The following is a 13,827-nucleotide window of genomic DNA, read 5'->3' as shown; positions in this document are numbered from 1 at the left end:
CGCGATATGTTGCAGATTCAAAGCCCATAATGTCAGACAAGTGGAAAAACATACGACAGAGGAATACTTTCTTGTGGCTATTTATAAAAGAAAAGAATTCAGAGAAAATGCAATAGACCCATGGCACGTGCGGTTAAAGGTATGTGAAAATAATTTCATTTTTAAAATCGACACCGAAGCGGACATAAATGTTATCAGTTATGAAACGTTTCGTAGCTTGAGAAAAAACCCTGTTTTGAAACCAGCATATGGCATATACAAAAGCCCCGGAGGTATATTGAACTGTATAGGGAAGTTTACGGTTGATACGAGACATAAGGATAGCAGATACTCATTCGAAATACATGTTATTGATAGCAGTACAGACAACTTGCTATCAAGAGAAACAGCGTATCGAATGAATTTGGTTAAATTCGTGTCTAATGTAAACAAAGGGGAGGTAACTGGAGTCATGAAAACAGACCCAGTGAAAATAGCGTTAAAAGACGGTGTGAAACCATATTTAACCCCGACGGCTAGACGGATAGCATTTCCCATTATGCCAAAAGTAAAGAAGGAACTTCGACATTTAGAGGACGATGGTGTGATCGAGAAAGTCACACAACCAACGGATTGGTGCAGTCCAATCGTTCCGGTGAGAAAACAAAACGGAGAAGTACGGTTGTGTGTCGATCTAAAAAAATTAAATTCAGCAGTAAAACGCGAATATTATATGCTGCCGAATCTGGAGGATATATCACCCAAATTGAATGGCTCAGTGATATTTTCGAAACTGGACGCAGCCAGTGGGTTTCACCAAATTCCATTGGCAAAAGAGAGTCGGTTGCTTACGACTTTCATAACCCCATTCAGGAGATATTGTTTTAAAAGATTGCCCTTTGGAATATCATTAGCACCGGAAATTTTTCAGCGGAAAATGTCCAAGCTTCTAGAAAATGTGGAAGGTGTTCACGTCATAATAGATGACATATTAATTCATGGGAAAACGATGGAGGAACATGATAGAAGGCTTACAGTAGCACTAAAAATAATAGAGCAAGCAGGAATAAAATTAAACAAAGAAAAGTGCGAATTCAGGAAAAGTATTATAAAATACTTCCGACACAGCATATCAGCTAAGGGGATACAACCCACTGAAGAACGGTTAGAAGCGATAAAAAAGTTGTCTACCCTTACATCAGTCACAGAGCTCAGAAGATTTTTGGGAATGAGTCAGTATCTAGGAAAATTCGTGTCTAACTTAGCAGCGGCATTACAACCAATGCTGGAATTATTGAAAAAAGATACGGTTTGGGCTTGGAATGAACTTCAAGAAAAGTTATTCCAAAGCGTTAAAGAACTATTGACACAGGCACCGATATTGACTTATTATGATTCAAAAAAGCCCATCACGATTAGTGCGGATGCGAGCAGCTATGGACTTGGCACTGCCATTTTCCAAGAAGAAAATAAAATATTGAGAGTCATAGCTTATGCCTCTCGTACGCTGACACAAACAGAACAAAACTATGCTCAAATTGAAAAAGAATGTTTAGCGAGCATATGGGCCTGTGAGAAATTTGACAGATACATCGCGGGACTAGATCAGTTTTGTCTTCTAACGGATCATAAACCTTTGGTACCATTGATAAATACTCAGGATCTGAATAACACTCCTTTGAGATGTCAAAGACTGTTGATGAGACTTAGGAGATACAATCCTATAGCAGAGTATGTTCCTGGGAAACTTTTGCTGGTATCAGATGCACTGTCTAGAAGTCCAACCGAAAAAGCAGAAAGCACCACGGAGAAAGATGTAGAAATATATATAGACACTATCATAAAGACCAGATCAGCTACTGATAGAAAATTAAAAGAAATTAGGAATGCTACATCTAAGGATTCAAAACTACAGGAGATTATCCATTTAACATGAAATGGTTGGCCGAGCAAGGAGGATAGATTAAACAAGGGAGTTAAACCTTACGTTAACTTTAGGAATGATCTATCAATTCATCAGGAAATTTTATTTTATCAAGATCGAATAGTGGTTCCACAAAATCTCAGAGAAGAAATATTACAAGCAATACATACAGGACATCTGGGGTTAAACAAATGCCAAGAACGAGCCAAAATGTCAGTATGGTGGCCGAGAATATCACAAGAAATAGAAGATCTCATTAGACAATGTGATTTTTGCAATAGTCATCGTGCTGCAAATCCCAATGAAACATTGAAACCAACTACTTTGCCAGATAGGCCGTGGCAGAAATTGGGGACAGACATCCTAAAATTGGAGGGAGAATATTACTTAGTCGTAACAGACTATTTCTCCCGTTACTTGGAAATCGCGAGATTAAATCCACTAACCAGCAAAATGATAATTGGGAAATTACGAGAAATATTTGCTCGATGGGGAATACCTGAGGAGATCGTAAGTGATAATGGAAGACAGTTCACAAGCACATATTTCAAAGAATTTGCAAAACAATATGGATTCACACACACCACAGTGAGTCCGCATTTCCCTCAGGCGAATGGAGCTGCCGAAAGCGCAGTGAAAATTGCGAAAAGAGTATTACGACAGCCAGACATTTTTCTCGCATTAATGGCTTACCGTAGTACACCAATAACTGCTACAGGAGTTAGCCCAGCAGAACTCTTGGTGGGTAGAAAAATATTTTTTTTAAATAATTTAAAAACTTGTTTGGCCTTAACACAAGAATTATATTTTGAAACAAATATTCCATAAATATTTCAATTTAACTTATTTTTATATAAGTTACTAAAAGAATTTTCTTCTTTTCAGCAAACGTCCTTTTCATTCCTGTTTTTAGCTAATAACCCGGATCTTTTCAAATATGGTATCATGTAGGGAAACAGTGGATGATATTAGCATGTTTACTCATTTAAAAAGTTTTTTTCTTCAGATTTCATGCATAATACTAAATTGATTTTAATTCCAAAACATTCAGCATATTATAATCTCTTAAAAAATACAATTTTTATCGCCTATGCATAATGATATCGCTTTTTTTCTAAAAATTTTATATGCATTCTAATCTACACCTTAACCTTGAAATCATGTTTTAGTATTTAAAAAAAACTGGGTTTGTATTACTGTACACATAGATTCGAAAAAGTTGTCAAAAAAACAAATATATAACAAATAAATGTTATCAAAGGCAAGATAAGTTACTTTTCTACCAAACTGGATATATTTTTTGTGTTTTTATTCAATGTAACATGTTTATTCAGCTCGAAAAACATACAGTGTTTACCGATGTATTGGAAAATTTAAGATGGCGCCTAACTCTCTCTTTAACACGGTAAGTTTGGGAAAAGGTATTATAAATAAAAAACTATACAAACTCGCTCAATATATGTTACCGTGATATAGGTTGACATATATTCGGCGGCTTTTTAACAATATTTTGTCTAGTTTTTAATTTATAACACCTTTTCCCAAACTTACCGTGTTAAAGAGAGAGTCAGACGCCATCTTGAATTTTCCAGTACATCGGTAAACACTGTATGTTTTTCGAGCTGAATAAACATGTTACATTGAATAAAAACACAAAAAATATATCCAGTTAGGTAGAAAAGTAACTTATCTTGCCTTTGATAACATTTATTTGTTATATATTAGTTTTTTGACAACTTTTTCGAATCTATGTGTACAGTAATACAAACCAAAAAAACTCATTAAAAAGATCCAATATGGAGTCCTGAAATTTCAAATATTGGAACCGACATATGAAATCATAAAATCTAATAACGGGAGGTAACCCCTACACTGTCGTCTTTATTTAAAAAAAATGCTATTAATTTATTACTGACTGTAAATAATAAGCGACCATACATTAAGAAATTACAAAAAAAGAAACCTGAAGCATTTTTCACTTTCTACTTCATACATCATAATACAATATTTTCAATATTACCGAGAAAAATTATAATTTGTTTAAAAAAACATTTGAATATTATATTAGATTAGCAGGATCATCCATATCCTGGCATTGCTCGGGATCCCAGTGTAAAATTAGAGGGTGGGAGGATTAATTAAATTTTTTCTAGGTGATTTTTAGGAATAGGTATCCAGAAATTTGCAGTTGTAACCTTAGCAGTTTTAATTTTCTGGAGAATATCAAATCAATTTCGATTCTTCTACACAATATGTAGTGAACTAAACTGACTTTGCAAACTAAAACTAAAATTTAGTTTTGGGTTAGGTTAGTTTAAAAATTTAAAAAAAAAACAAAAAAACAGTTCTATTCACATTGTGTAAATTGTTCGGTGAAGTTTGCTAACATTCATTATCCTCAGTTTACTTAGCAAATCATGTATTTTTCAACAGCGTTGATTTTTTTTTTTCAAGTGATAGCTAATTTCAGAATTTTTGAAACGACTCTCTCCACAAAAAAATTTAAATTATTAAATCTTTACTATCCTAATCGACATACTTTACCAGCTCAAACATTTCAACTTCTCTTTTTATTTTGATTACATTTAAACAGGCTGAAAAAATATCTGCAGAAAAAGAATTAAAAAACTTAAATATGTTAGATATTAGAGTGGGAGATTATTTTTCTATATCAACTTAATGTAAATTGAGCACCTATTTCCTGGATAATTAGTGGTAAATCAAGACAGATAACTGAATGGTTACTCAATTTTGGGATGGGAAAATTGGTGTAGAAACATTTTCTTTTTTTTATTCATCAAATTTAGTTTTTTTTTTTCTGTTTTAAATAAAAATGAAAGGTTTAATTTTTGAAGGTGTTACATTTTGGGGGAGGGGGTTTTTTAAATTCTGAAATCAGCCACTACTTGTCAGCTTTAACTGTACCACTTTTACCATGACATTTTTACCTGTGCCATTATTGCTTGCATTTGTATAATGATTTATTATTATTTAATACTACGTTTCTTTTAAATAATATTCCAATGTTTGGTTACGAAAATGCAGGCACCAATCTCATATTAAATGTATCATAGACCCAAAATGTTCATTGCAAAAATAAAATTTGGCCAGTAAAATGTTGAGTCATAATTTTGTTAAAACAGAAATTTGGATTGATTCAGATTTGTGTGAAAATTTTGAAAAATATCATTGTAGGGACTGAAAAGTGATGGTGCCAATTGACTGTACAACTAATAAAGTAGACAGAAGGCAAAGAGATAATGACAATAGCAAAGAGAGATGATAGACACAGACAATCAGTTAAAGGACAGTGGGTATCGTGTTTTATTTTACGAAACAAAAACAGTAAATTGTATAGCAATGGAGATTGTGTATCAGCATCAGCTGGAGTGAGAACATGCGTCTCGACAAGAAGTTAAAAGTCATGCATCCCAGAGACAGAATGATGTGATTAAGATGAGTTCGGGTCATGTAGGCAGAATCTGATGTTCAAAACTGGTAACTGGATATCGAGGGGTGCTGAGACTGGTAGCTGGCCATCAAAGGGCACTGGAACAGGTAGCTGGACGTTAGTGGGCACTGCAAACGGGTAGCTGGACTTCAGTGGCCCTTGAACTGGTGGCTGGAAGCCGTACGAGTGTTGGAGGCTGCAGATGCAGGAGTGAGCTGGAGTCACTGGAAGCTGCAAGAGTGATGCAGTCATTGGAAGTGAGGCAAAGTTGAAATAGCAGGTTGTGAGAGGAAATTCTAGGAGGTAGCAGTAGAGAGTGGAGTGTGTATTGCATTCAGGTAGTTTGTTAAAAGTTAACCCTGGAAAGCACTGCTTGAATCACATTATTAGTTTGTGGTAGTTAGTCCTGAAAAGGGCTGTTTGAGGACTGTTGCTGTTGCTTCTGTTTTCCACAGTGACTGGGTCTGCTGAGTTGGGATGGGAGGCTTCTAGCTCCCAGGCCAAGTTGCAGGATTTGCTGTGAAAGTTGCTTGCTTCATAAAAACCGTTCATGCTACACATAATAGTGTGGATAAACGTTGCTATTTTTATCTCATAGACATAATGTATTTCTAGTTCTCTACCAACAGTGTATTTATGTTTATGCCATTCTAATGTAAATGAACTAATGGTAACACCAAACTGCGACAGTGCATATCGAAAAAATAAAGAAAAAATACTTGTCTTTAATTTCTTGACTTTTTTAACCAAGTGTTAAGTAGATATGTTAAACATTTATCATCCATTTTTGATAGAAAAAATTTAACCAATTATTAATTAAACATTTATCATCCATTTTTAATAGAGAAATTTAACCAAGTGTTAAGTACATCTATTAAACATTTATCATCGATTCAAATTTTTTGTTATATACATGTGTTCGCTTATTTGCACTTTAAATAAAACCTGAAAAGTCATTATCATCACAGACATGAGTTCATAGCTACACCATTTTTAGATTTTACTGGATTTGAATACACATTTTCTGTTGGCATTTTATTAGTGATTAATAGATCTTATACGGCATAATCGCGTTGACACACTGGTTCTCATCAGATCACCAAAGTTAAGCAACGATGAGCCTGGTTAGTACCAGACGGGTGACCATTTGGTAATTCTAGGTGCTGTATGTGCTCTCCGCTTATCTCAGCATTTGTTTCCAGCCGTCTTATACACTTCATTTGCTACTGGTATTTAACAATGTCGACTCAGGAGAGGTGTGGTTGGAGATTGCGAACCTCCTGCCACAAAAATTTCACGTGCAAGTACCCCTTCATGGGTATCCATAGTGTGTCAAAAGACTGAAGGAGCCCGCAATACGTCTTATACATAATGTATTTATTTACATAATTTATATGCTTATGTTTATTAACTTATTTTCTGATTGGTAACGAACAAGTGCATTATTCAGGTTAATGATGATGAGTAATATTAACTAGAAAATAACTGAAATCTTCTAGAAAAAAAAAAGCAATTATTGAGTGTTAGATTCGAACCTTGACAGATGGCACAAAATATTGGAATATAGCAAACGTTTTATTTATATGGTCATCAAAGACAAATATTTTGTCTTTTAACCTACTTTAACTTTTAACTGTTTTTATGAGTTCGGTGTAGAGATACAAAATTAAAAATCTGTTTTACCTGCCCGCATAGACTAAAAAAGTTCAGTTGTCTAAAACAAATAAACATAAATAGAAAATAGAAAAAAATCTTTATTCATATTTAAGAAAAGTATAAATGTTATCGCTTACACGTAAACAATGTGTTAAATGTGTAAGGTGTGTTTACATGAAAGTATAATAAATTGGTATGTAAAAAGATTAAAAACCAATAAAAAATTCTTTTGTTAATTGTTTCCTATGCTTATTTTTATAATTTATTTTGACTTATTTATTTTTGGCAGTGACAAGATTCAGATTATCATAAGTATATTGTTTGGTCAGCTAATAATAGGAAATATTAAACTGGGAAGGAAATGGCAACTATGTCAGAACATTTACTTTTAACACTTCTTTTTTATACTTCTAATTTTGAATAGGTTTTAAAATAGGTTCAAGAATTTCTGGCATCGAAAATATTGATTCCAAATCTATTAGGTTGGCTCTTATTAACTGTGATTCCAATATAATCATGCACAGAGACAAGTTTGCTTTATATATATATATATATATATATATATATATATATATATATATATATATATATATATATATATATATATATATATATATATATATGGTGTCCCAAAAGAAGCTGAGGGATTTTAAATTCGATTAACTTCCTCAATATTTAAGTTATGCTTACCAATTTTCATATGTAGGTAGATGAGCCTCACCGTGCTTTTTGAGATATAGTAAGATATCATAGTCTACTTATTCTAATTTTATTTACACAACTTAATCTACGGTATGTTTTTCACAAGGTTTAATTTTAGTTATGAAAAATGATGTTACTCAAATGTCCATTAATTCCAGTTACTTCATCCGCCGTTACTCCACACCATACTGTACATTTTTTAGGGTGTAATTGCCGTTGTGCTGTTGTGTGGGGATTTTCTGATCCCCAAATTCTGCAATTTTGCTTATTTATGAACCCATTCAGATGAAAATGGCCTCATCGGACATAATAAGGTTTTTGAGAAAGTTTGGATTCCCATTGGCCAAATTTGGAAATTGCATGGCGTATTCCAGTCTTTTTTCCGGATCGTTTGGCTGAACCTCTTGCACCAATTGAATTTTATATGGAAATTTGCCCTCTTCATGAAGCATTCTGTGAAGAAGGGGTGATCGAAAGACCTCAATTTGATTTGTTCTCCTTCTTACTGATGTAGATAGATCCTCGGCCACCCTCTCTGCTAATCTCTGACGATTCTCATAACTTCTTACCGAAATGATAAGTAGAGATAAAAGAAGAATAAACAGGAATGCCTTTTGTAAAGGTTTTATCAATTAAAAGTATACATGTGTTTTCGAGAAATCAATATGGCGGAATCCTTAATTCCAGCCAAGGGGAATAACTACGATCCTTTATTTCCGGAAGAGTCAAAGTAATTTATTCTAACATTTTCCCCTTCAACAATAATTAAGTATGGAATTACAGAAGTTAAATTTAGTCTGTTCAGTACTAGGTTAAGAAGTTCTTATATTTACTTGGAAATCATAGCATTCTGGACGATCTCTGCACTGACTCACAGGGATTTTGGTCCTCAGCGTCCACATCTTGGGAAACATGTATATTTTCAGGATCAGGTAAGGGATCCTTCTCCTTCACGTAGGTATTGTTTTCGTCAGTTGGCGGTTCTTTAGGAGCTTCAGAGCTTGCAGGATTGTTTTCATTGTGTTGGTCTTCTTGATTTGAGGAGTTAGGAGCCAGGTCTCGCACATTAACAGTAGTTTCTGCACCAGAGGGTAGTCACACATGAGCATAGTAGAGATTGATGCCTAATAGGGTAGCAGGGGTTACCGGAGGGTCGAGCTTACTAGACTTAGTATGGTTTCTGACATATATTGGGCCTGGTTTCGCCCAAGTGGGAACAGAAGTTCCGGAGGAAGATTTACAACTATATTTGAACATTCTGTCATGAGGAGTCATATTAGTAGAGTGCATAGTAACGACCTAATTGAATGGAGAGCGTTTGGTAGTATATCTTCCCAATGGGGCAGTTTCATGTTGCTAGAGTGTAAGGTCGTTTGGATGGTCTTCCATAAAGTTTCATTGAGTTTCTTAACTTGCCCATTACCCTCAGGGTGGTATCTACTTGTTTTAGAGGTGGCGATACCTTTGCCACGTAAGTAATCTTTGATTTCTCCTGCAAGGAAGTCGGCAGCCCGGTCAGTGTGTATCATATCGGGCATACCAAAAATTGAAAATAGTTGGTTTACGCAGTGGATCACGGTTTTGCCAGTCATATCCCTACAGGGGAAGGCAAAGGGAAAGCGAGTTTATTCAACAATTATAGTAAGTATTTGTTACCATGCACAGAAGTAGGTTAAGGGCCTTTAAAGTCGATGTTTAATTGCTAGAAAGGTAGTATAGCCTGTATGAGTGTTCCTTTGTTACAACTGGCAAATTTAGGTTTCAGATACTGACAGTAGGAGCACGAGTCTGTTATATTTTTAATTTGTTCTAAAGAGAAAGGAAAGTTTCTTATCCTGATGAAGTGATTGAGTCGCGTTACACCAGTTTCTACTACAAATTCTTTATCCGGGTCGACAGTTATAAGGGTAGCATTTCTTAAGTCGGTCTTCAGCGTCTGAAAAGAATTTAGAATAGACGGGGGCAGTGGAAACTCCTTGTTAGGGTTGAGAGGCAGTATCTTATCAGAAAAGTTTTGAATGAATTTACTATAGTAAGAGAACATACCAATTATTCGTTTTTGTGACCGGAAATTTAGGGGCGGTGGCATTTCAAGGAGTGATTTTAACCTCAGGTAATCAGGAGCAATTTGATTGTTCTGGATTGTGTAACCAAGAAGTGTGATAGAAGTAGCAGAAATGATGCTCTTACTTTGGTTGATCGTGATGTTGTATCTTTTCGCTACATTATAAAACCTTTGAAGGTTGTAGTCATGCTCTTTTTGATCCTTTCCACATATTGTGGCATTGTCTACATACACAAAAGTGTCTGTTAATTTTTCTCTTTCTGCAATGCCATCGATGCATCTTTGAAAGGCACTTACTCCATTAGTGACGCCGAAAGGGATACGAGTAAATTGGTAAAGTTTTCCATTTACTTCAAATGCGATCGGCGTGACTAATTGGGATTTGATGTTAAGCAGACTTCAGGTCGAGTGTTGTAAAAACGTTGTATCGAGCTATGTTATCAATCATTTTATTAATGTTAGGCATGGGATAGGCATCCAGTTCTGTAAATCTATTTATGGTGTCACTGTAGTCGACCACCATTCTTTTTTTTTGATTCTCATTAGAGGTCACTAAAACTTGGGCTCGCCAAGAAGATATAGAGGGTTCTATTATGCCTTCCCTCAACATTCTGGCAGTTTCCTCTCTAATAAATATGTTGTCAGTGAATGAGTGACGACGAGATTTGGTGGCAATAGGAGTCGTCCGTGTAGAAAGATGAGAGAAAAGGGGAGGAGGAGAAATTTTGATACATGAAAAACTCTCCCTCTTACCCATTACTCGATAACAAGTTCTTCCCCGGGACGTTCAAATTTCTGGGTCACAGTTTTATATTGTTTTAGGAGGTCTTTTCCAATAATCATATCAATGAACAGGTCCTTAATTACTTCCACTGTCATGGCGTAGTGGTTTTTACTGTTTAGGGAGATGTCAACAATAGTTTTGTCGATGATTTTGGCATGATGTTACGGTTTTCTGTTTGGGAATAATAAAAAGTTCAGCTTTCTTGCTGTATTTTTGCTGATAAACGTCCCCACGCTGCCGGAGTCCACCATAGCGTTCACTACTTGCCCATTCATTTTGCATTTTGTATATGTAATGTTTTTGGCACCCGTTCCTAGTCAGGAGAGATTGGGTGTCTACCAGATTTAAGGAGGTCACATATAGACCCTTGTTCACAAAATCAGGCCACCATAGGGAATTTCTTGTGTTGAAGTTTTGTCGAAATTCTTTTTGAATTTCTGATATTGACTCATTCAACCGAAAATACGACTCTACAATAAATATCCGCTCCTCGGTAGTGTATGACCTTGGAAGGGTTACTCTAGATGATCTGAAAAAATGAAAGAAAAATATAAAAAATTAAGAAAGTTATGAATTTTTTTAGCCATCAGCTTCTTTTGGGACACCTTATATATATATATATATATATATATATATATATATATATATATATATATATATATATATATATATATCTTTTCTTTTAATGATTTGGAATTCATTCCATTTGCGCTTTTTCCAAGGAACTCTGCCTTTTGGATTATTTTGGACCATTTGGAATTTACCTATCGGATTGAAATTTTAAATTCTACCGTTTTGGATTTTACCATTTTTGGATTTTTACCCTTCACCGGACTGTCCATTCATGTGAAATATTTTTATTTTTATTTTTATTTTGCCTCCTGTTCCCCTTACCTCACCCTTTTTTTAACCAAGTAAGATCTGTGACTTACTTGTAGTTTCATTAAATACTTTTATATGCAAAATCCGATCCTGCATTTTGCTGATTCCTGCCCTCTCATGAGAAGGACAGTATTTCTTCGAAACTCTGTGGATTAAGGACTATCCACTTATCTTGTGTTTCCTTTTTTAAAATTAAATATGTTTTTAACTCTTTTTCAAGATGTCTTTTAACATGTTTTATTAATCATTTGTTCATATATATATATATATATATATATATATATATATATATATATATGTGTGTGTGTATGTGTGTGTGTGTGTCTGTATATATATATATATATATATATATATATATATATATATATATACATATATATTTCATCTATTTACATACATAAAATGTTATAAAAAAATATAATATTTTCTGTATCGATTTTCAGTAGTTACTTCAACAGTGCTTTATATATGAGTAGACCTAGGTAGTAAGTTATAAAAATATATATATGATAATTAAACTACATAGCTATTCATGAATCTAATTATTTAGCTAGTTAAACTAAACACCATATGTGCTAGTGGCCTGGTGGCAAGGCTATAGGGGAGACAACCGGAGCAGCAAAACTGAAGCTGGCCTGCAAGACACTATATATACAAAAGCAGGCAAATTTTGGTATATTTTATTGATTTGAAAATATAGGTTCTTTTTTATCAGTTGCCATAAAATTTTAATCACAGAATAGTATTTTAATTTTCAAAAAGCCTGCAAATTTTCATGTAGTTTCGTCCTATAAAACCAAACATATGAGCATTTCAGTATTCAATTTGGCTACCAGTATATATATATATATATATATATATATATATATATATATATATATATATATATATATATATATATATATATATATAAGCTTTTTTTGTCAATTTTATAAGTTAGAAATCTCAGCAACTATTGATCAAAACTTCAAATGAAGACTCGTTGGAAAGGTAATGAACTGAATTGTGTAGTGGGCTATGTGATATTTGCCCTTGAGGTCACACATTAAAGGGATCATCCATCATCCAGAGCCTATTTTTGGCATATTCACAGCCATAAAATGTTTCAATCAGTCATTTGTTTTCCTAGTTTTGCATATGAATTACAAAATATCTGATATTTCCCCAAAACCTCTGGCCTTGCTGGAGGGAAGGCTAAAACTTGCTGCTATGGTTTCAAATGATCTGAAATAACAGCAAGGGGAAACTTGATACCAAATATTTCTCATATGTTATATCTCCATTCTTTGGTTTTCATACATAAAGTAAATTTCGCAGTGTATAAGGATTATTTGATACTGGAGATATTTGTAATCATACTCTATTTTAGTCTCCTCTCTAACAAGACCAAAGATGTGAGAGAAATATATATATATATATATATATATATATATATATATATATATATATATATATATATATATATATATATATATATATATATGGGTGTTCTTTTTAGAGGCAGCAAACTTCAAATTAAAATAAATAACAGAAAAGTATTTTTATGATACAAATATGTGGTTTATTTCAAAGATTAATTTTTGGCATTTATGATGTAAATATAATTACAAGCATATAACCCATGGCTCATACGTATATGGCGTAATTTAGAGGTCTAATTTTCACAAATTCTATGCATTAAATTAAGCTTTATTTTGGAATGTATCATATGCATTTGTAAAAGTTATGAGGACTTTACATAGTAATTGTGAAAAAATATGTAAATTGAAAATAAAGTATCCAAATATTCGTTATTATTCTGTTTGTTGCATTTTATTATTACTAATACTAATATTCGCTACATTGGTTAATATTTTTTGTCAGTGTTCGTAATCCACCAATATTAGTTTGCAAAGGCAGCATTATTAGTAGTTGGTGATTCACAAAATACAAGTGTAACGAACTGAGTTAGCTCCCTTGTATTGCGATTGAAATAGCTTTTCTTTTTTTTTTTTTTTAAACGTTATTTTCCATTTGACGATGTTTTTTAGTGAAATATTTTAAACATTTTAATGCATCTTGATTATTATTTTCTACCTAAATGTTGTAAGTTTAATCCCTGGTAAATGAACTTACGAAAAAAAAAAAAAAAAACGAACCGATACTAAAAATAATGAAACGTGGAAATAAATCAATTTACATCAATAGAGTAAATAAAATTCCTAGAAACTTAATGACCACAATAAAAAGTAGGTGTAATTTCTGATTTTCCTTCTCCTTAAATAGTTGTCCTAATGACATGAGAGTCTACCCTATTACTTTATCTATATAGAGGAAAAAGTGATGAAATTTGTGGCAATTTATCTCTATATCTAGAAGAGTAAAATTCTGTGTGTGTGTGTGTG

General features: G+C 33.4%; 1 pseudogene; it reads left to right on the top strand.

Annotated features, from left to right (window-relative positions):
* The first annotated feature begins 6,409 nt into the window (after window positions 1-6,409).
* LOC145301514 (5S ribosomal RNA) lies at window positions 6,410-6,526 on the top strand (annotated as a pseudogene).
* The last annotated feature ends 7,301 nt before the right edge of the window (window positions 6,527-13,827 follow it).

The sequence above is a fragment of the Euprymna scolopes genome, chromosome 18 (assembly GCF_053919585.1).
Source record: "Euprymna scolopes isolate OS-2025 chromosome 18, ASM5391958v1, whole genome shotgun sequence".
Taxonomy (NCBI): domain Eukaryota; kingdom Metazoa; phylum Mollusca; class Cephalopoda; order Sepiida; family Sepiolidae; genus Euprymna; species Euprymna scolopes.
The sequence above is the reverse complement of the archived record's forward strand: the minus strand, read 5'-3'. Positions and strand labels throughout refer to the sequence as shown.